Source organism: Larus michahellis, chromosome 8 (assembly GCF_964199755.1).
Source record: "Larus michahellis chromosome 8, bLarMic1.1, whole genome shotgun sequence".
In the NCBI taxonomy this organism is placed as follows: Eukaryota; Metazoa; Chordata; class Aves; order Charadriiformes; family Laridae; genus Larus; species Larus michahellis.
This window is the reverse complement of record NC_133903.1, coordinates 12,157,637-12,182,096: the sequence shown is the minus strand read 5'-3', so window position 1 is coordinate 12,182,096 and position 24,460 is coordinate 12,157,637. Positions and strand designations below refer to the sequence as shown.

The 24,460-nt window shown below is 39.8% G+C and overlaps 2 protein-coding genes and 1 long non-coding RNA gene across 5 annotated transcripts in view; 1 reads left to right on the top strand and 2 right to left on the bottom strand.

The window, feature by feature from the left end:
- Positions 1-4,122, bottom strand: part of ZC3H7A (zinc finger CCCH-type containing 7A) — a 30,821-nt gene extending 26,699 nt beyond the window's left edge. For 2 of the 3 annotated variants that reach the window (XR_012588649.1, XM_074597328.1), the window contains exon 1: positions 3,988-4,122. The gene's annotated coding sequence lies outside the window, so the exon portion shown is untranslated. Of the gene's footprint in view, positions 1-2,800; positions 2,894-3,987 lie in introns of those variants that run through there. The other variant, XM_074597329.1, reaches the window with a different exon arrangement.
- Positions 4,123-4,483: 361 nt separating this feature from the next.
- LOC141747628 (uncharacterized) lies at positions 4,484-24,233 on the top strand. The gene is made up of 5 exons (XR_012588780.1): positions 4,484-5,033; positions 5,912-6,080; positions 7,685-7,829; positions 9,860-9,958; positions 22,553-24,233. It is a non-coding gene; the product is annotated as an uncharacterized LOC141747628 (long non-coding RNA).
- BFAR (bifunctional apoptosis regulator) overlaps positions 19,745-24,460 on the bottom strand; it is a 31,223-nt gene continuing 26,507 nt past the window's right edge. The window contains exon 13 of the transcript XR_012588779.1: positions 19,745-21,610. The gene's annotated coding sequence lies outside the window, so the exon portion shown is untranslated. The remainder of the gene's footprint in view (positions 21,611-24,460) is intronic.

Sequence of the window (24,460 nt, the reverse complement as noted above, 5' to 3'; positions counted from 1 at the left end):
GCAACCAGAAACACGTTAGACTCGTACAAGGCAAACAACAATCGTGTCTTGACTTTTAATGTCATGCATCCATTTTCAAAGCTTAAAAACCCCGCCTATTTAGCAACAGCTTTTCTCTTCCATCTGCAGGGACAGAGTTTAAAACAAATTATCAATATATGCATATATTTTAAAAGTTAAAATGTTGCTTTGCTGCTTTTAACTATTACTAGAAAAACTTTACTCCGTACAATTCACTGAATGAGTCAAGCTAAAAGAAAAGAAAGAAAAAAAATAATATGGGATCAGAAAAAAAAAAAAAGGCAGACTAATAGATCAGTAATTAAGGTCACAGGCAGAACTGATCGTTGCATTAAATGTTGTATTTCTACAGCTGCTGGTACATGACCAATACAAGCTCAACTTGCTAAATCTAGTAGAGTAAAATGAAAGCTGCCTAACCCCAAACAAGTTAAAGAACAATTTATACTCTTTTACCTTTATCACAGGCTTCAACTCATCATGTTTTGCAAAAGCCGAAGCCAAGTGACAGAAAGTACACTGCCAGTAGCCAATGTCACCTTTGTCACCTTTTCTGATAGATGCTGGTCCAGTTATACAAACAGGAGATACGGAGGAAAACACCTTTGTGCCAGCTCTGGCAGACAGGAATACCTACACGCTTCTCTTACACAAAGCCACTTATGCCTCTTACTGGTTATGTGCCTTCCTTCCAGCATAGGGCAAGACAAATTTCTCATTTTCTGTATTTTGGCACTTCTGAGACATTCAAGATAAATTTTAAAGGACACTCATAATATTTAGGGATAATCCTTCAGGCACAAGAGCGTTGAACACAACAACTGCTTAGACTATCTTGCAAAGCAAAACTGATCTTTGGAATGCAAGCCAATAAAATCATGCAGAATGCAGGCAACCGAGATGTTCTGTAGAATGAATACAGGCCTCAGTTATTCTGAAAAGCAAGGTCACACTGCTTAAAACTTTGGAGAGTCAAGCCTTTCCATTTCTCAATTGCAAATCCAGGGAGCAAGTATCTACAGTTTGAAAATTCAGTCCCGAAGGGCAGGGAACTGAGCAGGACTAATCCTCTCTCCTGCTGCCTACGGTTGTGCAAACAGCTTGTTTAGAGATGGAGAAGACAGGAAAAACACATAACGTTATTTGGGGACCAGAACTGCTACCACTGGGAATTAACGACCTTCAGCTGACCAAATAATTCTGTTATTGTTTTTTATTGACATTAATGGTTTCTGCTATTTTAAATACTTAAAATAAGCATTCTCTGCAACTTCAGACCTAAATGGTGAAAACAATTGGAAGTCCACTGGTCCTCACTGCACTTCCTTCTCCGCAGAGCTAAAACTTAAAAACTAAGTGCAGTGTATAGATGTGTTCTTTTAAGATATAGAAGCATATCCTCTTGTCACGCACCACTGAGTTCAATATTAGTGCAATTACTGGGTTACAGGGATCTCAAGTTAGAGCTTTGTATCGTACAAAGCACATTGAAAATTTTATCATGATTGCTGCTGATAGATCTCTGCCAGCCTTGGTGGTTCAGCTGAATTATGAGCTCTGACTGGGGAGCAAGTCTAGTGAAAATCACACTGAGTGAAGCGATCCCCTTTTGTATTCTAGCATCAGCCTTCTCCCCCTTTTTATGACACAGGCAGGAGAAGGTAACAAACTCAAATATTAAATCAACTCAGTCACAAATTAACCTATGATTTACACCATCACATGCCAAAACTTGGATCAGCAATCAGAATTTATGAAAGTGTACAAAATCAAAGTGTGAACAGTTCACCAGTGTTTCCACATAGGAAAACTGTACTGCAGAAGAGAGCAGTTACACCTAGAGTAAAGACAATACTGCAAAGAGAATGGGGAAGATTGAACCAGAATGGCAGTAGTGACTATATGACTAAGAGACAGGCAGTATAAATCCCTTTCTCCTATAAGGAGCGAAAGCCCATCGCTGCTGCTGCCTCCTGCACCGCTACCAGCAGCAGCAAGCATCATGTGTTCAGGCATCTGGATCCAAAAAGCTGTCTGTGTTTAATTCCCACCCCAGGGGCACAAGAAAGCGGGGAACTACCTTAACAGAGGCAAGTAAGAAAAGAAGGTACACACATGCAGCTGTACCTTAACTGCTTCCTAGGGAGATGTCAGCAACAAAACCATCTCCGGTACCCCCAGCTCCAACCCAGACAAGAATCAGACTGGACACCAAGCACCTGCCCAACATAGCCTGACCCAAAGCAGACTCCTTGCTCATTCTGACCATCTGACAGTTTAAATGAATGATTACAGATAATAAACTACAGTGCAAATTAAAGCATGCCTCACAGAGACTGTAAACTGCTCAACAGACTTGGACTGGCATCAAGGTGAGGAAGAGAAAATAGAAATCCTAATACAAAGCCTTTTTAGAAGTATCTTCCTCAGCACAAAAGGTTTAATATTCATGCTCATGCATCACTGGGCCATTACACGGGACACTTCAAACATGTAACATGCTGGGGGGCAACAGGGAAAAGCGTACACAGTACACGTTTCAATAACTCAACACGTTGAGTTAATTCCTCTGCTTAATCTAATACTTCTGGTTACAATCACGCAGTTCTGTTATGTCAGCTGAAAAAGCCACTTAACACAGACATTACTCAGTTTCAGTTTTTATTTTTGTAAAAAAAAAACAACGCACAAACTTAACTGTTGTCAAAATGAAACATCTAAATGAAGCAAAGTATACAGCAACAGTTTAACATCTACTCACTCCACATTCTTTATTTACCTAAAGTATGTAGTTGCATCTCCTCCCACTCGTTCCCTACCCACAAAATACCAAAATATTGTTCAAGGTTTCTTTTCTATTCTCATAGCTTTCCTACATTTTTTTTTTTAAATCCGTGAAAGAAACAGGAGAGAACAAAGGCGCTTCGTAAAGTTGCTTCATTTCCCTAGGAAATTAAGGAGTGGGGCTGGAAGACTTTGGTTTATGGTTCCCTTAGACATTTTAGTAAAGAGCAAATCCAAAATTTGAGCTGAAGAAGGAGCATCTTAGCAATAAATCCAGGTTTACGGACGGAATTTGAGTTGATTACCAAGATAAGCTTTGGTAATCGATTTTGATGACTGCAACTGACAGTCTTTGGGGTTTTTTTTAAGCTTTTACTTCCCGTAATACATTATGACTTTCTGTAACGAAGCAGTGACAGTGCTGCCTAACCGGGGACACAGCCTCAGCAAAGCGGAGGAACGGAAAACGGGCGTTGTTTTTCCCTTCGTCTGGACGAAGGGGGGCACAAGTTGCACCGCGCACTTCTTCCAGCAGAAAGACCGAAAAACTCGTCACACGCGAAACGTGTCCGGGACGGGACGGGTCGGGGCACCGGCGGGACACGGTCCCGCTCCCAGCCGCTGTCAGCGCTTCCTTCTCCGCGCCCCCTGTCAAGCGCGGGGGTTTTGCTTCAGTCACGGAGCACCAGCGCTCCCAAACCCCGCTTTTCCCAGAGAGCGGCAGCGGGAAACACGCCGGGCTCGCCTCAGGCCGAGCGGGCCCCGGCCCCGCCGCCACCCTCCGCCGCCGTCCGCTCCGCGCTCAGCCGGGCCCGCCCGCCGCCGCCTTTGTTCGCGCCAACCGGCTCCCGATCACCGACGGACAGCCCTCTGCGGCGGCGCCCGCCGCCCAGCCCGGACAACTGCTCCAGCGGCCGCGCCCGCCGGCCCCCGCTCCCCCGGGAAAGGCGAGACAGCGGGCCCCGCGGCGGCGGCGGGGCGGCCCCACCCTCGGCCGGGAGGCGGCTGGCCCCCGCGGCGCGGGGAGGAGCGGGAGCGGCTGGCCCCGCCGCACGGAAAGCGGGCCGGGCCAGGCCAGGCCAGCATCGCCGCCCGCGCCTGGACGCCCCTTCCTCAGGCGCAGAGGCCCGGCCGCGCCGGGGACAGCGGAGCGCGGCTCCCCCCGCCACGCTCAGCCCCTACCTGCTACTGGGGCCCGCGGGAGCGCAGCACCGCAGAAAGCGGAGCCAGCGAGCCGGGCGCGCGGCGGCGGCAGCGGCAGCAGCGGCGACAACGGCGGCAGAACCACCCCCGCCCCGCCCTCGGCCCCCCCTCCCCAGAGCGCCCCCTGCTGGTGGGAGGCCGCCGGGTGCAGGGCCCGACTCGATTGGCCGGGGCGCGAGCGCTGGGAGCTCTCCCATTGGCTTGCCGCACTTGTTTTGGAAACCGACGCTTCTGATTGGTGACGGCGGTGAAATTATTCGCTGCTGATTGGCTAGATGTCTAGGGCCCGCCCCCCCCGTGCTCCAGTTCCCTTCCAGCTGGCCGCAGAGCCCGCCCCGAGGCCCGCCATGGCGCACGACCGGTTGAACAGGTAACGTCCGCCCCACGCATGCGCCCGTCGTCCCGGCGCTGCGGACCCTTGCGCTTCCCATTGGTTCTGCCAGAAGCAGGCGGACGTGGCCGGCCTGCCGGCGGCGCCCTATGGGAGTCCTCGCGCCCACTGACGTCACCCTCCTCCTTTCGCCGCGCGCGTGCGCCCTGAGGGGCCGCGGGCGCTGAGGGGGCGCGAGGCGGCGGCGGTTGGGGGGTGAGCCGCGCTCTGCGGGATCCGGAAACGGCCTTCGTTTGGGCGCCGGAGAGGCGGCAGTCTGTGGGCGATACCCCGAGGGTCGGCGTTGGGCGCCGCGCCCTCAGCTGCGCTGAAGGGATCGCGGGAGCTCGGGCGCTGCCCTGCGGCGCAGGCACGACCCTCCGGTTTGCTCCGTCTCTCGCCTGGGATGCGTATTTATGAACCCGGGAACTTATATCTTCTGACTCTCTATGTTGGAACTCACAAAAAACGTTTGTGAAAACTCGTTTGCCACATAATAAAGCCCGAGGCCGCAGGCGGTGTGAGGGACGTTGCTTGGCCATTGCTGTCGGAGGGGTGGCGGCTGATGGCGAGGGCGGGAGCGTCCCTCCGTGACAGGCGTCAGGTTCCGCGCCCGCCGGCACACAGGCCCTGCCGGGGAACCGCTGGATTACGGGTATTTCTCTGCCCTCTCGCATGTGAGGGGTCGGGGCTTTTCCTGTCTTACAGTGGACATAATTGATATTCTAATAGTACTGTTTCCTTTTTTCTAGTAGTGTTAGTGATGGCAACTTCAGTAGTTTAGCCTTGTACAGGTGTCCCAACAAATAGCGTGATAAAAAACATTTCATACACTGCTGTGGCATGTATGGTAGAGCTGTATAAAGAAAAGCTTTCCAGGTTTTAACAAATACAGAATACAAATTACCATTAATTGAGACTGAAAGGAATACAGCCAATTAGTAGTTTATCATGTGAAGTTATGGTGAGGGAGGGTTCCCTGACCTGGTGTAGCATAACCGTGTTAAACATCGTTCCAGCCTAATTACTATGGAGGGACTGCGAGAATAAATTGTTGAAGCTCTGCCTGGAGGCTTTTCCCAACTCCAAAGGGCAAATTACCTCCATTTGATCTCAGTTATGTCAATTCTTGAGACTAAGTGTGACAGTTTAATGGAGCAGTCAGATACTAAATAGTTAATGCTTAAGTGCGTAGAATGAAATTTAGAATTCCCATAGGACTCAATGCAAAATTGGGATTTTGCTTACTGCAGGAACTAAAGGGAGGGGAGAGAAACAAAAAGAGCCAAAAAAAAATCATACATAGAGCAACAATTATACCTATGGGTCATAAACTATGAAATAGACCATAAAAATGGTAAGAAGGCTTATCTAATTCTGAATTACAATTGTTTGAACATTGAGCAGCTTAAGAGAGCAAGCAGTGCGATCATTCTCATCCAGAACAACAAACCACTGCTGAGGTAAAATCTTTTGGCTGGTAGTAGCACAACGAAAATATTAATCCTGGCTGTTAATCCTTTTGATTTATAGGTATTACATAAATCATGTTGCTGACTTTTCTAAGCCTGCTGTTAGGATTGGCTACATACCATTCACCTTTAGAGAATGGCTTGTTGAGAACTCCACCGATGGGCTGACTGCTTTGGGAATGTTTCAGATGTAATACAGACTGCAAAAGTGAGCCTGAAAATTGCATCAGGTAAAGTTAAATTACTAAAAACATCTATACAAATACCCTACCTATTAAACACTTAGAAAACAAAGTAAATTTTGTGTTAGAATTAAGAGGGTATTGAATAAATTGTTCAGGTGTTATAACACATTGTACCCTATTAAGCAGAGTGAGAAGCACAGCCATGTATAGCTTGGCATTGTGTTAGAGTGGGAGCTGTAGAGCCATGCTTTCCATGATAAGTACAAGGTGTGCAGAATACCTTGAGGATGTGGCTAGATAAATACTATAAATGTCTGACAAAGTATGTTTTTGTGGAAGTAATATATTTAGCTTTTATATATATTACATTGGAAGAGGGTAACAAGTAATTATCTTCATTCCATGTTTAGTTACACGATATAACAATTAACTACTCGGAGGAAAACAAAAGTAGTTAGCCTTTTCCCATCTTGACTAACTTGTTATGAGTTAACTGATGAGAATTAATCCTGTTATATACACTCATTACCTTTCATTTTAAAATATTACTCGTGGAAGCCTACATAAACTTACCTGCTTATATTTTGACTATTTAAACTGCTGACCTAGTTATACTGAGGTGAAAAAGGGAACTTTGTTACTGTTGTGTGTGAGAGCTTAAAGTATTCCTTAAAGGGAATTTGGAAATATATTTCTGTATCAAGAAGAAATTACCACTGCTAGAACATGGCTAAAGTCAGCTAGAAGATCTTGCAGTTGCAGTCTTTGAGAATTACCCTTCTGTCATGTTAATAGTAGTTTTAAGATGACAGACGTTTCATCGGTATTTGTACTGATGATTTTGAACAAACTACGTTAATTATTTAACAGTAAAAGGAAAAACTAGGTATAACTAGAAGTTATAGAGCTTTTCCATGCTTTGGAGAACAACAGGTGTTCTGTGATAAACTTAGCCACTGTCGCCGAATTGTTTGCAAGAAGCATATGTTTTAGTTGCTTTTATGAGACTGACCAAGAACCTAGTTGAAGTTGAATTCAAGGAATTCTATATCCCAAGTTTCAAGCTGAATAATAGACCAAATAATGTATTGCAGGACAGGCTATGGTGAAATCATAACACATATCACTACATTTAAAGTATTTTAGTTTCTGATATGTTTATTTTAAAATCCAGCGGAAATTTTGTCATCTTTTATTTGTGTTTTTGCTATCATCGTCTAAATTTTAAATTTAGAATGCCATGTATTTATAAGAATCTCCTTTAAAAGTTATATTCCTATAAAATCTTGAAAGATACGGTCTGAACAACAGTTGTTACTGGTCTCATTATTTGCTGGATGCTTTGAAAAACAAGCACAAGCAATTCCTTTTTTCACGACTTTTACCTTAAATCCAAACTAGCTGTTGCAACTCTTTTTTTTTTTTTTTTAATCAGAAATGGGAATTCTCAGGTCATGATGGGATATTTGGCAGTAAAGTGGTGACTCCATCAAAAATACTTCTCATGTTCCTACACCTCTGTTGCTGTGGTTTTTTTGCAAGTGCTAGAATTTGGCGGGCTGTGTGGTGGAGTAGGGAATTGACATAGAAGAAAAGTAGTAGCTGTGTTTCAAAGATTGAAAGACTCCCTGATCTGGTTCACCTTGCAGCCACACAAACAGTTGCATTGGCAACAGAAAAATGTACTTTGAACAGCGTCCTGAAATTGTCATCACTCAGAAGAGAATATGCGAGAGAAACAATCTGAGTTATGCAGCACCTCAGGTGGCAGAAGTTGCAGTATTAAGTGTGAAGGTAAAAACAGCAGATACGAATATCGTCTTATTTAACTAGGCACCTTACAAAGGACTAAAACTTAGTATTTGTCAGCACTGCAATTGTAATTACTTATGTTATCCTGTGGATAGCGCTAGACTTCATTCATATTGATGACAATCCATTTGCAGGGTGGAATGCTGGCATGCGCAGGAGTGCTTCATGGCTGCTATTTCAGCACATTGGTTACAGCAGTAGGTTTGTTGATTAAGGCTAACCTAAGGGAAAAGGAGAGGCTGGCATGAGCAGCCTTTTTCCCTATTAGCAAATTAGATGTGGCGATTCTCTTTAAAAAAGGTAAAAATCCTGTAAGATTGTCACTGTTGCTAAGTAATAGCTGTGTTTTTCATCCTGATGCTTTTTACCATTCTGTCATGTTCGTCTGTATGTTTATTAGCTTCAGGTGAATGACAGTAGTTGTGATTTTATAATGCTTTTCTCTTCCTGACTGAAATTCCTTAGGGTATTAGAGTTTTTAACCCATTAGTTAGTTATTCAAGGAAGCATTTAAACTGAAGTTAAACTGGAGTCTCGTTCCAAAAACACCCAAAGTGCACTCCAAGATTCAGTCACTGAAATATACCCTTGTTGCTCTACATTGGTTCATCCTATCTTCCAAGCTTGCTACGTTTGTGTCTGTTGTAGGATTTGTCAAAGCTACAGCCTGAAAAACATTGTAGATTTTTTTAAATAGTGGTATTAACACAGAAGAAAATACATACTCTATCCTTTCACTGCTTTACAAGTAGATGTGTTCCTTGTTGTTAATCTTAAATTATGATGCTGTCTGAAGATTTATAATTGAGTAGTTAATTTAAAAAAAATCCCTCATGAATTCCCTCGTTTAAGTGGTTAAGTAAAGTGATATTTTGAGCTAAGGAAGAGCTGGCACTTGGAAATTAAGGCATTTATGCAGCTGCCTTTTTCAAAAACATGGCCAGCTTTTTAAACATTTTTTTTCCACAATAAGCTTATAAAACAAAACAAGCAAAGGCACTTCTCTTGAACAAAAATTTTTGGAGAGGAAACAAAACAAAAACAAGTCTGATTTTTATAATTCAAATGTTACAAAGTAAACTGCTTTGGAACCCATATTTGTTATATGCTCACTGATCAGGAGAATTACATAGCTGTGAACAATAGTTTTAGATGAGTGGAAGACAAGTAAGTTTTTTCAGTGTATTCTTTTATCTGCAGCATCTGAAGTCCTTATCATGCAACACTTTCTGACATTAGGATTCAGTTCACTGGAAATTGTGACGTAAATAAGTTATTTATGTGTAGAGATAATTCCAGGAATGTATTCCCTTCAAAACTGTTTTGGTTTTGCTGTTCTGAAAGAGTCCTCGATTCTTTCCCAGACCCAGAATTCTATCATATATATGACATTGCTCTGTTTCCTTAACCAGTGGTTATGGAATATAACTACATGTGGAATATATGGTTATTCCAGTTCCTTGTGTATTTTGGGAAAGCAAAAAATATATCTCCCTGAATAATTAGGACATTTCAAAAAAGATATTTTTTTTAACATCCGTAAAAACAGTCAGTCTTGGTCAGACATGAATATATCTTCTAGCTACTACCAAAGGAGATATTCAACAACAAAGAATGGATACATAAGGTCTACAAATACTTCACCAAGATAGAGCTTTATACAAAACAAGCGTATGAAATACAGAACTCATTCAGTGGAGCCATGCTTAGGACTCTTGGCCTGAATTAAGCAGTTTGAAACAGTTAAGCCGTATTATATCTTTATGAGAAGAGAAACCTGCAGAATTAAACTGAACTAAATTAGATTATGAAGAATTCCCTTCCAAAGGCAGGTGACTTAACCAAAATAATGCCCTTTATTTTAAATATTCGTGTAGATTAAATATAGTTTAATGTAATCCATTCTAAAAGCCAATCTGTAGTTGGTGGGGCTTTTGCTTGTTTTTTCTGGGGTGCCCACACTATTATTGTTCTATTTCCTGCCACTGCTTGACACCCCTCTTTTTGCTTAGGATACCCAGAGAGGAGTGAGCGTTGCTCTGACCAAAATAGGAAGACCTATTGCACGTTTTTGTAGCTGGTGAGCATATGAAGGAGGACTCCCACTAAAGGTATTGCCAATCTTAGGTTTTGTTTCTGCTTTTTTTGTTGGTAGTAATGGATTCTTAATTTCTCCATGATAAAACATTGAATATTGCATGCGAGTTATACTCTCTGTGGTATTTTGTCTGTTCTGTGATGTGCATACCATGCATTTGAAAACCCTAACTCACTGCGTTACTGAAACAGCAAAAGCTTTTACTTCACAAATGCTGATGAAATTGTACATTGTCATTTCCAGCAGTTACTGGTCAAATTATGGGCTTGACCCTTGGAAAAAACATGAACTTTTTTTTTTTTAAAACAGCAACTACATCAGTCTATACTCTTTTTTGAAAGCCATGCAAGAACAGAATATCCTCTACCAGACAACACTTATCTCTGTAGAAATAAAAAGGTTTTTTGGTAGGTTTTTTTTGACTTTTTTTGTTTATCGTTTCCTAAACATCTCTGTATTATTATTTAATTACCCTTAGACTTCAGCTAAACAGCATAACAATGTCTTCCTACACAAATGGCATTTTGCAAAGTTGTGTTTGTGACTTGGTACTCTAACAGCCGTGTTTCAGATATAGTTCATTTACTTTTTGCATACAGTGGTAATGCGCTAGCAGAGAAGTAATTTCTGCTATCACTAAGAAATTGGTGGTGGTGGAGGGGCAACAGAGTATTTGGAGAACCGCTACAAGGCAAGTTAAACTGTAACTTTTATTATGTGAGCCTGATGTGAACTATAAGTTTGTTTATTTCCTTAAGAAACTTAAGAAATTAATTTAAGATTTTTTGCTTGTTAAAACGTTGTTGGAAATTGTTTAAGCCTGTGAAAAAACTATGGGGTTTTGCCCAGGAGTTAGTGTAGAAATCTCAGTCATATCCTTTACAAAAAAATTAGGTATTAGTATACAATAGAGAGTATCTTGGGTTTGTTTCAAGGTCTCAATCGTAATCTGCAGCAAAAATTAAAAGCTAGTAAACAGTCATTCCATAATGCCTTGCCATAACTTCTAGATTATTTTACTAAATCGAAGAAGAATTTTGCCTTCCACAGTATTGGAGTTGTAATCCAATAGCCCAGGAGAGGGCGTAAGTCCTACTCCTGCTCTGCCTGGGCCGGGGGGGGCCAGGCCAACAGTTTGTAGGAGCTGAATCCTAGGGGGTAGCTACAAATTTACGTCTGACCCGAATCCAACAAAAAGTAGGAAGATAACAATTCTTTTAGACTGAAAGGTTCAAGATTGGAAAGGACTTCTTGAATTTAAAAAAAAGTCAAGCACTTTCAGTGCAGTATTTTAGCACACAGAAAACAAACGTATTAAGCGGGGCTAGTTGAAATTTGTTAACGCCAGCCACCATCATAAGCATTAGCTTCAGGCCTCTGAATAGCCTCAGAGGACAGTCATGAGTAAAATATGTTGCAGTATGACAAAGGTCTGATGAGGATGTGAACAGAAAAGATAACGATTTTTTCAAAATGGGTGACCTGTTAGGGATCTTCTATTAACTAGAAAAAGAAAAGGAGGAGGGGATCATATATACATTGCTTCAATTCCTTATTTGATGATATCTGACCTATTCCAGCTGATTATAGGCAATTTTGGCCAGGGTAATGAGTGGTCAAAAGTTCAGACAGTTCTGTGGGCAGCTCTTACAGCACCTCACTTCATGTCCAGTGAGCTAAGGACACTTTCTGAGAGTGCAGAATATATCTTAAATGAGATACTGATTTATATATATCAAGATCCTTTAGGGATTCAAGGAAAGCACATCATGAAGGTAATAATTTGTCAACTCTCTTCTTTCTGAGAAGCTTTTAATTTTCATTTTGTTAACATTGTGTTAGTCTTTACAGTTTCCCTAAAGAAAAGAATATCAGAACTTTTCCTACCCTTTAGAAATAATCTTTCTTATTATTTGTTGTGGTTAAGAAGGTTTAAATGTAGCAATCTATACCCACTTAATCTATTGTATTCTTTTATTCTATTCCATTTTCTCTATGCTCTTACTCATTTGTATGTTATAAACAGGCATTGGAGATTAAGCTGAGGAAAATTACACCTATTTTCTGACCTATTTGCTAATATAATATTTACATCACTGTTGTAACTAGCTAACCCATTATCATGAGCTTCAGCTGTTTACATCAGATCTTAATTTTATCATTTTCTTTCCTGTAAATATGGCTGTGCTGATTAATTTAACAATGTGAGGTGTGTCTGATTACTTCCTTTGGAAGACAGAGAATGCCACTGCATCCACTGTTAGCATGAATCTCAGGAAGTGTTCTATTCAACGTATGATGCTTGTTGTAGCTGTATTTTAGAGCTATACATTTTTGTTAGCTTCAGTATCTTGATTTTTCACCTCAGTAGTCCTGTTGTTATTTGCTTGGCTTTATATTTAGAGGTTAACTACAACAGATGTTTAATGCTAGTGTAAAGTGAATGGATCAGTTTTCTATCACAGGTTATATATGAAGTTTAAATCTTCCCATAAAGAAGATGGGGGTGGGGAAAACAGTGGTTTATAATCTAACGCAGTTAAAGAATGGTGCTTTAGCAAATTCTGCTTTAGCAAGCAGAACTGAAGGATACCTCTCTAGACAGGGAGAGTTCCCTGCCAGAATAGCAAAAAAAAACTTTTTTTTTTTTTAGTTTTGCAAGATCTAGAAGGCCTCAATCTCTTGAAATTGTCAAATGCTCAGCATCAATAAGCATTTTAAGGGTTTTACTTTGCAATAGCTTTAGCCTGAACACATGGATTGAATGTAGTGGTTGGAGCACACCTTCCTGTCTCATTTTATCCCGAAGGAATCCAAGTCACATGCTCTGAGACAACTCTATAAAATTAAGCAAAGCACAGTACATGGGGACAATCAATTTGGCTCACTTCTGAGCCAAACTTAAATGCTCACATAGACACACACTTTGCCAGTTAGATTGCTCCTAGCAGGAATTATCTCTCTGAAGAAAGTTTTGCAGGAGACCTTCACATAAACAAACAGGGATCAAGCCAGATTTTCTCTTTTTGCAGTCAGGTATCCTAATCACAAGCTAGTGTCACTGGTGTACGTTTCTTTCTCTGTCGCTGTCACTAAATAAGAGACACTCTAATTCTTTTCACAATTTCAACAAAAAGAACAGAGGCAGTAGTTGCTTACAAACCTCTTTAAGCTGTCAATCAGATTATCCTTTTTGTAGGTGAGCTAAGTAGGTTAAATATCTTCAAAGCCTCTAAACTTTATCTCTCATATCCTGAAAGCTATTAACACATCGGCACTCTGTCTGCTTCCCTGCAGTCTTAGGTCAAAATGGCTAAATGTTATGCCTCTCTGCCTTGTTTAATCGTATCCACATGGCTGAAACAGCAAGTCCCCAATCATCATATTGGCTCTTATGAATTCTTAACTCTCTCTCTACTATAGAGGAAGCTCAGGCCCTTCAGATAAAGAAGCAGCCACCACAATGCTCAGTTATAGACTAATACCTTAATTCCTGTGAGTAGTATAAACAGTTATTCATCAGCTGATCTTAACTGTCATCCTTATTCCAACAGGTCAAGCAGTCATCCAAAACTCAGGTTTATAAACACTAGTAAAAATGGCAAAGTATTTTCAAGCTGACTGAGTATACTTAAGGAATTCTTCAGGTTTACCTCTGACACATTCTAAAGAATTGGAGTTTCAAGTTCTAACATTAGTGTTTACTTTTTGCTTCATATCATTCTGCTTCATGTTGGAGAACATACTGAAAACCAAAATCATTTTAATAATCTGCCTCTTAAAACTTAGTGAAACAAAAGCCACATTACAAAACTAACAAATTTACATATACAATTAAATACTCTGACTGAATTTAAATAAAACTTTAAATAAGGAGTGGCCAGACTTGTCTACGTTCTTTCAAAGAACATACTTTTGACAGAAAAACAAAGGAGAATGAAGCTAGCTGATGCATTTGATCTAGCTTATTTCTGTTTTTATATTGCTGAGCATCAAACTGATGAGAGGTTTTTCTGTTTTCTTTATGATTCAAAATACAACTTTTTCAGAGGGCAGCGGAGAGAAGAGTCTTCGCCCCTCCCCGCAGTATTTTAATTATTGTTTGTCAAACTAGGATTAGCATTTTACAGAAATCATAGAAGTAAAGCAGAAAACATGAGAATGCTTTGGATGGAGCTTTGAGCAACCCGGTCTACTGAAAGGTATCCTTGCCCAGGGCAGGGGGGTTGGAACTAGATGATCTTTAAGGTCCCTTCCAACCCAAACCATTCTATGATCCTATGAATGCTGCCATTGACACCCTAAGAAAGTATTTTCTTTAAAGAATCATACATTGCATCCGTCTGTCCAGTATCTTAGTATTCAACCTGATATGACTCTAAAATTATAAAATCTCAGGATTTAATTGATTTACCACTAAAGTTGCTATGTAGCAATCGTTACACAATCAAACACAATCATTAGAAGCTATTGATTCCACAGGGAATTGTTCTGAAGAAATGAATACTTGGAAAAATAACGTTAGCACATTTTCTTCTGATCTGAAAGAGTCAGTGTTCTCCAGTGTGCATACTGCTCAAGAATTTTGGGAAGCAAGTGTAAGCTACTGTGCTACCGCTGCCTAATTTAGTAGTGCTGACATAACTGCAGCTGTGATCTGTATTATAAGCATCTAGGTATATAGGAATTACTACTATATACACAATTCCAGAAGTGATAAGGGTTCTGTGACGGCGGACTAACACAATATACTTAGTTTCACAGAGTTCTAATTCTGAAGTATGGAAGAGAATCCAGATGAGTAGGCAGTTTACAGTGGTCATTACAAATAATGGCACTGATGGAGCCATTCAGCAAGACCATTCACAACAATCTTGGTTCACATGGGTATTACAAGGCAGGATATAGGATACATGAAGTAATGGAGGAACGTTTTTAGGAAACAATTGCAATTGCAACAGAACTGCACTGCTATTAACATAGAAGTTGCTACAACAGGCAGAGTCCTGCTCTTTCTCATACCTTTGCACTAATCAACTTTTCATTTATTTCATGCTCTTTTAATCTGTTTTATAAATACATTTTTGTGTTTCTAACCACTTGTGCTTCCACAAAATTTGAGTTTTGAGTTAGTATGCTGTAAGACTCAAAACAAACCTTAGATGGCTGGGTTTTTAACTCGAATCTTGTACGCTAAAGTGTGGCACCCCACCCATTGGCTGTATACAAAAGGAGGTTTTAAATTGACAGGAAGGTTAACATTCTTCTAAACCTCGGTCTGGAGCATGTATAATTATGATAAGTCATTGTTAGAAGCTATTTTAAAGGAAATGTTGCCTGCCTTTTGAGGTTTTTCTGTATACATATAATTTGGGCATGTCAGCCTTTCTTTAAATCTACAGCTTTATTGTTCGTGATAGAATAAGCAGCACTAGGACACTGTAAGGCACAGAAAATAAGCAACTGGGCTCTTCCAAGTTTGTATCTCTACATTGCCACTGACTTTGCATAGAGCTTCAGTTATCCTGGGTCTCATTATTTAAATTTGTAAAATTGAGCTTTCAATTTTTAAACCTATGCAGCTGTTGCAGTGATTATTGTTTATATAAAAACACGCTTTCTTCTGTAAACTGCTGAATCTCAGGTATTAGATAGCTTTATGCATTTTTCTTTGTTATCTTTCAGAGATAGTAGGAATGTACTGGCTTAACTGAGGACAGAACCTAACCTGTAGTAAATATTGTTTGCAATTTGCTTATATTTTCTCAAGGCTAAAGTGTCTCTGTCAGTTGAAACATTTTAGTATTGAACTTAATGCCATTCCTTCCTTTTCTCAAAGGCTCTCCCAAATTATTACCTCTAGCAAATATTTTTCTTACTAAGGAAAAGAAATTGTCTTTATTAAATTTTATTTTTACTATAAAACTATGACCCACTTCAAATGTGCGTAGTCCCATCTTGCTATAAGTCAATCATTTTTAAATAAACTCTCCCCTAACTAAGCTGTCCCATTACTACTTCTGGTGCATACTCCTGATTCAACTTTTTTCCAGCCACAGGCCCCTTACAAAATGTTCTTCTGTTAACAGAACAGGAAGTCCCTTATCTTCTAAAATTGTGTGACTCCAAATTTAATTATATGCTTTAAGTGGATAGAAAATTTGCCTTGCTCAAAGATAAATTAGTTGGGCTGGTACAAGAAATTTCAGGGCCTGTGGCATACAAGTCAGATGAGATGATCTGACCTTCAAATCTTTGAATAAATGACAAGTGACTTAAGAAGGCAAAGAAGAAAATATGATGGCCAGAGCCCAAAACAAAGTGATGAAAAACAGAATTCAAAGACAAAAAAATAAAAAACAAAAACAAAAGAAGCAGCCTACCAGTAAGCAGTTACACTTGTTTTGATGGTGACCCTTATCTAAGGAATTGTGCTGCTCAGTGTTATCACATAGGTTCCTAAGTCCAGTATTTCAAGTAAAATTAGGACTGCTGCAGCTCCTCCTCTTCCTTTAGCTTGCAGTCATAATGATCATGAACGGACCCACCTAATTCCAGTCCTTCCAGTTGTGGGGTAATCAGGTAATTATGCAGATTATAGAAAACTGAAGGGGGGATGCAATATATGTGCTATGGTACAGAATATTTTTTTCTTTATGTGAAAGAAAGTGATCATTTAATGCTTGTATTATTTAGTGCTCGCTTCCTGTCCAAAGGAAGATACATTCTCTTCCTTAGGATCAGAGATGAAGACGTTACAGAGAATTAACTACTTTGGTTTACATTTTAATTCAACTTCATCGCATGCATCTGCAAAACAAGTTTGCACACATCCATAGACAAACTATTTGTTGCTTCAACAAAAAATAATAAATGAAAAATACAACTTGATTGGAAGTGAAGGAAATGAACCTTTAGCAGCATCTCAGCGTTATCCGTGAACATCCATGCATTTGAAAGAGTGATGCACAGTACTGACTTTCATTCTTTATATACTATACAGGTATTTTCTTTGGTGGCTATCAAAAAGAACAAATCTCAACAAGAATTCACAGAATTTTCCAGAATATTCATTAGAATTGCTTATGTAATTAAGTTTGGGTATGCCTCCCCTTGACCCTCCATTCTAAATAAGACTTGGACACAAGGAAAGATTATCTGTTCCTGGCAAATCCTTCCTAGGGATTACATGATGCATAAACTACTAAGGGTTTATCTTTTTTTCTTTCTGAGAGCGGAAATAACTAGAGCAACATTAAAACATTAATGTGGCATTAAAGAATTCCAAACAGAATTAGGAAATTAAAAGGTTAGGATTCTCACAGCAGTATCAAATCACCATTAAGTTTAACTATGCAGATCTTACGTGCAGACTGCACATACAAAACTGAGAATGCTCCCTGTATGCAGTACTGTTTTGCTTTGTGAAGTAAAAATGTCAAGTATGTATAAGCTGTTTATTTTAAAAGATAATATGAATATGGTCAACATAAAGTTTTGTATGCAGCACCATATTATTTTTATTTTTTAGGGTGCCATAGTCACAAAACAAAGCTAGGCAAAATTTCTACCATTCAGCATAATTCAAATGAAAATACTTATGGTAAAGTAACTGAGACACAATTAGAATGTGCTAAGTTTTACACCATAAGAAGGTAAATATATATTTAGTACCTGCCATCTGAAAGACTTCCATGATCACTGTAAAATGGCTATTTGGGACTATGTCTCTCTGTTTCTGCAAACTTTAAAAGGCTGATCAGTGAAAGCTACAACATCAATTTGAAACTAGGAAGTTACCAAAGAAGGCCGTAGAGGAATGAACTACTTTGTTACTTGTCACCTTTTGACCTCTGGTTCTTGAGATCACCTATGACTTGATGTTATGTATATTTTAGAGTGAGTCCTTTAAAGAATTTAAATCTATTTAGCAAGATTCACACATCTAACACTTGAAGAGGAGACTATTGTTTTTAATGCTTTGCTATGACTGATTCCTTGCTCCCATTTTTTCTTGCTCTCTCACACATCCTGATGCCAGTTAGGGAAGCCTATTACACACAGTATAGCCACCTCCCTTATTCTGTACAGTAAATGCAAAGAGAATGACAGTTCCATCACTGCTAGTAAAAATGGGGGAGTTCATGGCATTTGATGTATTAATTTTATGATGGCATCTCATACCCAGTTAAAACTTTTTCTCCTTTAGACATAGGAACAAGATTCTTCATACATGTTATTTTAAAGCATGCAGCCCCTCTATGTGTTTAGGATGGTGTGAACTTTATTAGTTACAGGACCTGTAGACAAGAGTTTTTCTAAATGGGTCTCTATGAAATTCAGTAAATACAGTATCACCATTAGGAATTTGGTTTCTTTTAAACCAAGGAAGCAGTTTATGTATTTGGATCAGGTCATCTGCGTCAAAACCCAAAAGAACGACCAAGGCTTAACACTGCCAAACTCATCAGTGTCCTAGTTTTCAGTCTGTACAATGGAAATTATGCAGCATTTCTGTATGTCATGAAGATTCAGTGAATTCTGTCAGAGTTAAGTATCATCATCTTCCCTGAGCACTATCATGTTTTCAAGATACTGTAACTTCACCTCAGCAGCTACCTTCAGACTCAACTGTTTTCTTAGCTGTTTCTGATAATGAATCTGCAAGTCTTCTGCTTGTAAGTGTCCTGAACACCTCTTCTCTTGTCCATAACTGGTCACTTTTAAGGGAATATAAAGCCTATAGAATCATAAACTCTTTGTTAGTTTTAGCAAAAAGTATTCTTAAACCAGTAATTGGTACTGTAAAGAAGCATAAGCTTAAGACTTTATAATTACAGGATATATAAATTGTTCTAAATTGTTTATATTATATAGTACCCATGGCATTTGTTGCCTTCCAAATGCAGTGGAAAATAGGCCACATAGAAAACTTAATAATGTGTTTGTCGTGACGGCCCAGATTTGAGAATGCGTTTAAAATCTTACCCTCTATTGAGATGAGAGTCCTCACTTCTCACAGGCAATCAAACCAGCAGCTAGTGGCTAAACAATAGCAGCTAAGCAAACATTTTACTGAACATTGACCTGCATGTGGTGCCCTTATGCTCTACGCATACTCCTCAGCAAGTGACTATTACATCTTTTGGCTGATTTGGAAGTATCTGGTTTATTTCAGGTGTAGCAAATCATGATGTTAGTGCTGACAGTTCTCTGGTTCAGTCACTCCTCATCCCAACCACACTGGAAAAGCAAAGAGTAAAGATGGGAGACAATCCAACAGCAAAGACAGATATCCAGAACCTGCGTGACAAGCAACACATACTCAGTTCTTCCACACTATTGAGCCCCTCTTTGATCCCACGTGTCTTAAGATACCAGATTTCTGGTATTCACTTCTTTCCTACTCATAAATTCTCTAGCTAATCCCAACATTCCCCATTGCTGAGTACTTCCAGGGTCTTTTTGTCTTTCAACGATACATTTAGTAACTTCCCAGTTCCCAAAGCAGTCTGGATGGCATTGAAGCTGTTTAAAGATAGATAGCTCTTGTGCTGGTTAGTCTGGAACAGACAAGGGCTACATTCTACTTACCTTTCCTTTGATTGACACATAGCTTAAGGGTTTTATCCTCTCCCAAGTGTCCAAATGCCATAAAACTCTTCACAGCTGAGGAAGCAGCCATCACGAAAAGAAAGGTTGTGAAAGAAAGCTGTAATACAAGCAGACCAGACCAATAGGGCATTGCACCATTAACAGAATCAAGAACAAAACAATAAGAGGTGAAAAAATAAACAGGTAACAAAATCCACCATTTTATTTTTAGGCAATTTAAAACATTTAGAGACAACAAGGAGCCAGTAGACATACTAAAAGGAAAAGTTACATAAAATCATATGTGCATTTCTGTCTCTTCCAGTGTAATGTAGTGTCTCTTAGTGTAATGTAGTCTGCACAGTCTCTGTAAATCCATGTTCTGTCTTCACCTTGAATACTGCATACACTTCTGCCGCTTATCCCCCATCTCAGTAAAAATAGAACTGGAAGAAGATTCAGAAATGGTCAACAAGGACAAAGGCATAGAAATGGAATTTCAGAATAGTGAGTTAAAACAGTAGGAAAGTAGTTCTTTATGAAAAGGGCACTGCTTCTGTTTATGACAAAGCTGTTTAGATAATAAAAGTAGGCAAAGTCTCGACTCTCTTTGAATTCAGTATGGATGATTTTCCCTGTGCACTTGCATAGCTTAGTTGGTGGTACATGGGAAAAATAATTATCAATGAATTTGTTATTGCAGTAGAACAGGCCTACTGCCTTCCCTGCCTGCAGGGCATGGTTTCATGAAAACCTTTAGGCAAAAGGAAAAGTGTTATTGGAGTCTCTTCCCCTGGCAGGGTGGAACTGATAGTTTGAAGCTATCTGCTATCACATCACAAAATCATGGAATCACGTAGGTGGTAAGGGACTTCTGCAAGCCTGCAGTCCAACTTTCTGCTCAAGGCAGGTCCCATTAAAACAGGTTGCTTTGGGTCTTCTCCAATTATTTATTAGTATCTCTGAGGATGGAGTTTCCATAGCCTCTCTGGGCAAGATGTTTCAGTATTAAACTATCCTTTGTTAAAAAAAAATAAAGAAAAGAAAAAAAATTGTTTCCTATATTGAATTTCGCATTTTGTAACTTGTGCTCATTGCCTCTTATGCACCTCTAGGAAGAATCTGGCTCCATCTTTTCTACACCCTTCCATTAGGAAGCAGTAGACAGCAGTGTGATCTTCCCTCACCATCATCATCTTTAAACCTGAGCAAATCTATCTCTCGGCTGCTGCTTGTATGTCATGAGCTGCAGACCCCTGAAGAGTTTGGTGGCCTTCACTAGCCTAGCTTTAGTATGTCAATGCCTTTCTTAAAACAAGACACTAAGCTCCAGATGTATTCTCTCAAGTGTCAAATAGAGGGGAGGAATCACTTCCCTCCAAACCTACCAGTTATGCTCAGCCCAGTATGCAGCTGGGCACGTTTGCTGCAAGAACACACTGTTGACTCACATTCAATTTGTCTATTATGACCCCCAGCTCCTTTTCTACAAATCTGCTCTCTATTCGGTCAGTTCCCCACCTGTCCTACTGTATGGGGCTATGCTGGCACAGATGCAGGGCTTTGCATTTGCCTTTGCTGAACTTCATGAGGTCCCTAACAGCTCATTTTTCCAGTCTGACTAGGTCCATCTGAGTAGCAGCCCTGCCCTCCGGTGTATCAACCACTCCCCCCAATTTGGTATCACCCACAATCTTGCTGAGAGGTCACCGTATCCCATCATCCTGGTCATTACATCAGCCATTTCAAGAATCCAAGTTGGTGTAACCTGAATAAAAGAGAGCAAGTCAAATGTCCTTCCAGAGATATGATAGCGAGTTCAAATTTTGTTTTAAGAGATTAAGCAAGTCAGAAATTATTTATAGAGCCCTTCCCCGGAATTCTCCAGTCTGTTGCTTTGCTCAAAGGCAGATGATATATTTCGATATCAGAAAAATGGACAGAGTTGTGTCAGGATATCATATGGTACTTCAAGAACGTGCTTGCAGTCTTGCTATTTTTTTGGGTGATTATATGCACAGGATGGACTTTGTGCTAGAAGCCATTATACTTAAGGAGCAGAGGGTGGAATCTGTAACAGAACAAAACCAAAAAAAGACAGATGAAAAAAGAAAACCGTAGGAGTAATTTAGCTCCTCTGCATACATTATAACTGTAAACCAGTTTCAAGAACATTTATGTAATAACAACCTTTCCAGCACACAACTGTCTGTTATGGGCAGCTACGCACTAGCACAGTATTTTTGCAGAAAGGACAGAATAACATCACTGCCAAAGGGCATATAAAGGACAACATTACAAACATGGTCCCCAGAATTCTCTCAGAACATATTATGCTACTCATAGGCTTACTATTACCAAAGACATTACCAGTTATACTATAGCCTGCCATGGTCTTAAATCAAAGTTGGATTTGGTTCTGTATGCTAGAAATAGATATGAGATAATACCAAGTACATTGGAAAATAGTATAAAATAGCTTAGTAGAATGTTTTCTAATCTTCTACATGGAGCTTAGCTCTCCAAACTATGCTTTACAATTCTCATAGTTTTTGGAACAACATCCCCAACAACAGGAGCTGATGAAAACGTTGGTAAACAGGAAGCATTGGTTGTGAAAAGGAACTAAGGGAAGATGGAAAGACATGAAAGAGAAGGAAGCCAGCCAAACCTCTAAAAATGGGAATGAAGGCACTGAATGTTTCCAAACAAATACTTGAATAAGTAGGGCTGGGGTTTTTTTATGAAGACAACGATGATAAGAAGGTGATTGTGTACTACTTGGACATTCAGCATCTGAGGGAACATACACTTGTAAGGGATGTTTTCCAGGACAAATCTGTGTTCCAATCCAATGTTTAAGAAAACGTGGGTTAACTTAGGGACATTTGCCAAGTATAGCAATCAAGTAAATACAGTCAGTTGACTTACTGCTGGGAAGCAGCTCTTCGGCTCTAATTATTCTGATACCTTCACATGGAGGCATGTGTTCTCTTTCCTTATTTTCCTCCAGGAGTCAGTGCCACAGAAGACCCCAATCTGGGACTTAAGCTGGGATTCAGAACACCAAGGTGCAGTTTTACAGCTCTGCTCCAGTCATCAGATAACAGCTTCAGCAAATGACCCTGCCTCCGTTCCCATCTCTAACAAAGGGAAAATAATTTCTTTCACCATTCTTTATTTGTTCATTAATTCAGTGGGGCAGCAAATATGTCATATAGCTTAATTGTCACATGCTTAATGTAGTAGAATCCTAATTTTGTAGGACTTGGCTTAGATACCTACAGATCTGAGTACTTCCATACTCATCATCATCACTACGCCTCTTCGTAACAGCTAAATGTGGAGTATATATAAATTTGACCAAGATAGGTGGTTAATGCTTTTTCATTTCTCAGTAAAAATAACTATTCTTACTAAATAAAAACTGTTAATGGAACCAACTTCTGTTACTATAAAAATACAGCTTTGCAGCTGTTTAGTCAGCAGTAAATATACTGTTACACTGCCTTCACCTGCTCACAGGGAATTGGATAACTTGCACTTACATTAACCATATTTTAGACCATTCTAGCACTTTCCATCAACATTTTAGCATTTTAACGTATTCTGTCATCTTTCTGCATGTACAGAATCACAGACATTGAGGAATGAGGCGTTTGCAACTAACTTAACGAGTTTGCCTTTAATATTGTTATGCTGTGAGAATGTTCGTCAGTACAACTGTGTGTCTCAATTATATTAATCTATTCCTCAGACTTAAAAACAACTTAATTAAAGCAACCATTGAGCACATGCAACCTTGTTTGAGAAAGTATATTTGTAAAGTAAATGCTTCTCCCTGCCCCTGCAGAGCTCCAGTTGATGAAAGAACTCATCAGTAAGAAGGAAAATGCCATTTGTCACATATGACTTACACCAGTCACCAAATGCTTCAGATAAAAGGAACACCACAAAAAGCAAATACACAGGTCTGCACTGCCACATAAGTTTTTATATAAAAATGTAAAGGGAATTTTAAATCTCATTTTTTTAAAAAAAAATCACTATATGATCATAATCCCTATTAACTTCCAATCTGTTACTAGTATATTTTCTTAGCTGTATGCCACGACAATTAACTGGACAACCTAACTCCCCCTCAATGTAAGTATTTCCTTCGATCAGACTCCTGACTTGCATTCCTTACTTCATGACTTCATATAGTTTTTGTCACTTTGCATCTTTGTCTACTTTCTGATAGAAGCAACTGTAGTCTGAACATGTTGGTCTCATTTTTTTTTCAGTGGTTTTAAGATTACTTTCCTTCCTTCAGAGGAAATGTATCAACTGCACTAATCCAACATCAAGTGCACTAACACATTGCATCAGTCAGTCTCCTGAAGAACAAACACGAAATGTAATTCATATTGCTCCCCTGGTTACTGTTTTCATTGTCATATCCAATGGTATGCTGGATGGGATACTGTTCAACTGGAAGTTTCACTAAATTGCTATTGAACACTATTAAAACGTTCTAATAGGTGTGACTTATTCACCGGAAGAGTCAGTAAACAAATGCAGTATAAGTGACAGTATGAAAATAGAGTAACAGTAATTAGCGATGTGACTCCATGAGTAATAGGAAAATTGCTTTGACCCAGTTGATGACAGTAGCAACAAAATCTAAAAAAGAAAAAAATAAAATAAACAAATTATCCCAAATAAATGGGTTTTCTGTTATGACTTGTACATTACCAAGACTTCTCAGGGTCATTGACAACATTGATGATTGCCAGAGATCCTATTTCACCAGTGTTGTAGCCCATCTCTGTTGGGAAACGGAGTGGCAGCTGTGGTTCACTGTGCTGGTGAGACCCATGCGCAGGGACAGCCAGCCTGGCTGGGAGCGCACAGAGCACATCCTCTCAGAAGCTGCTTG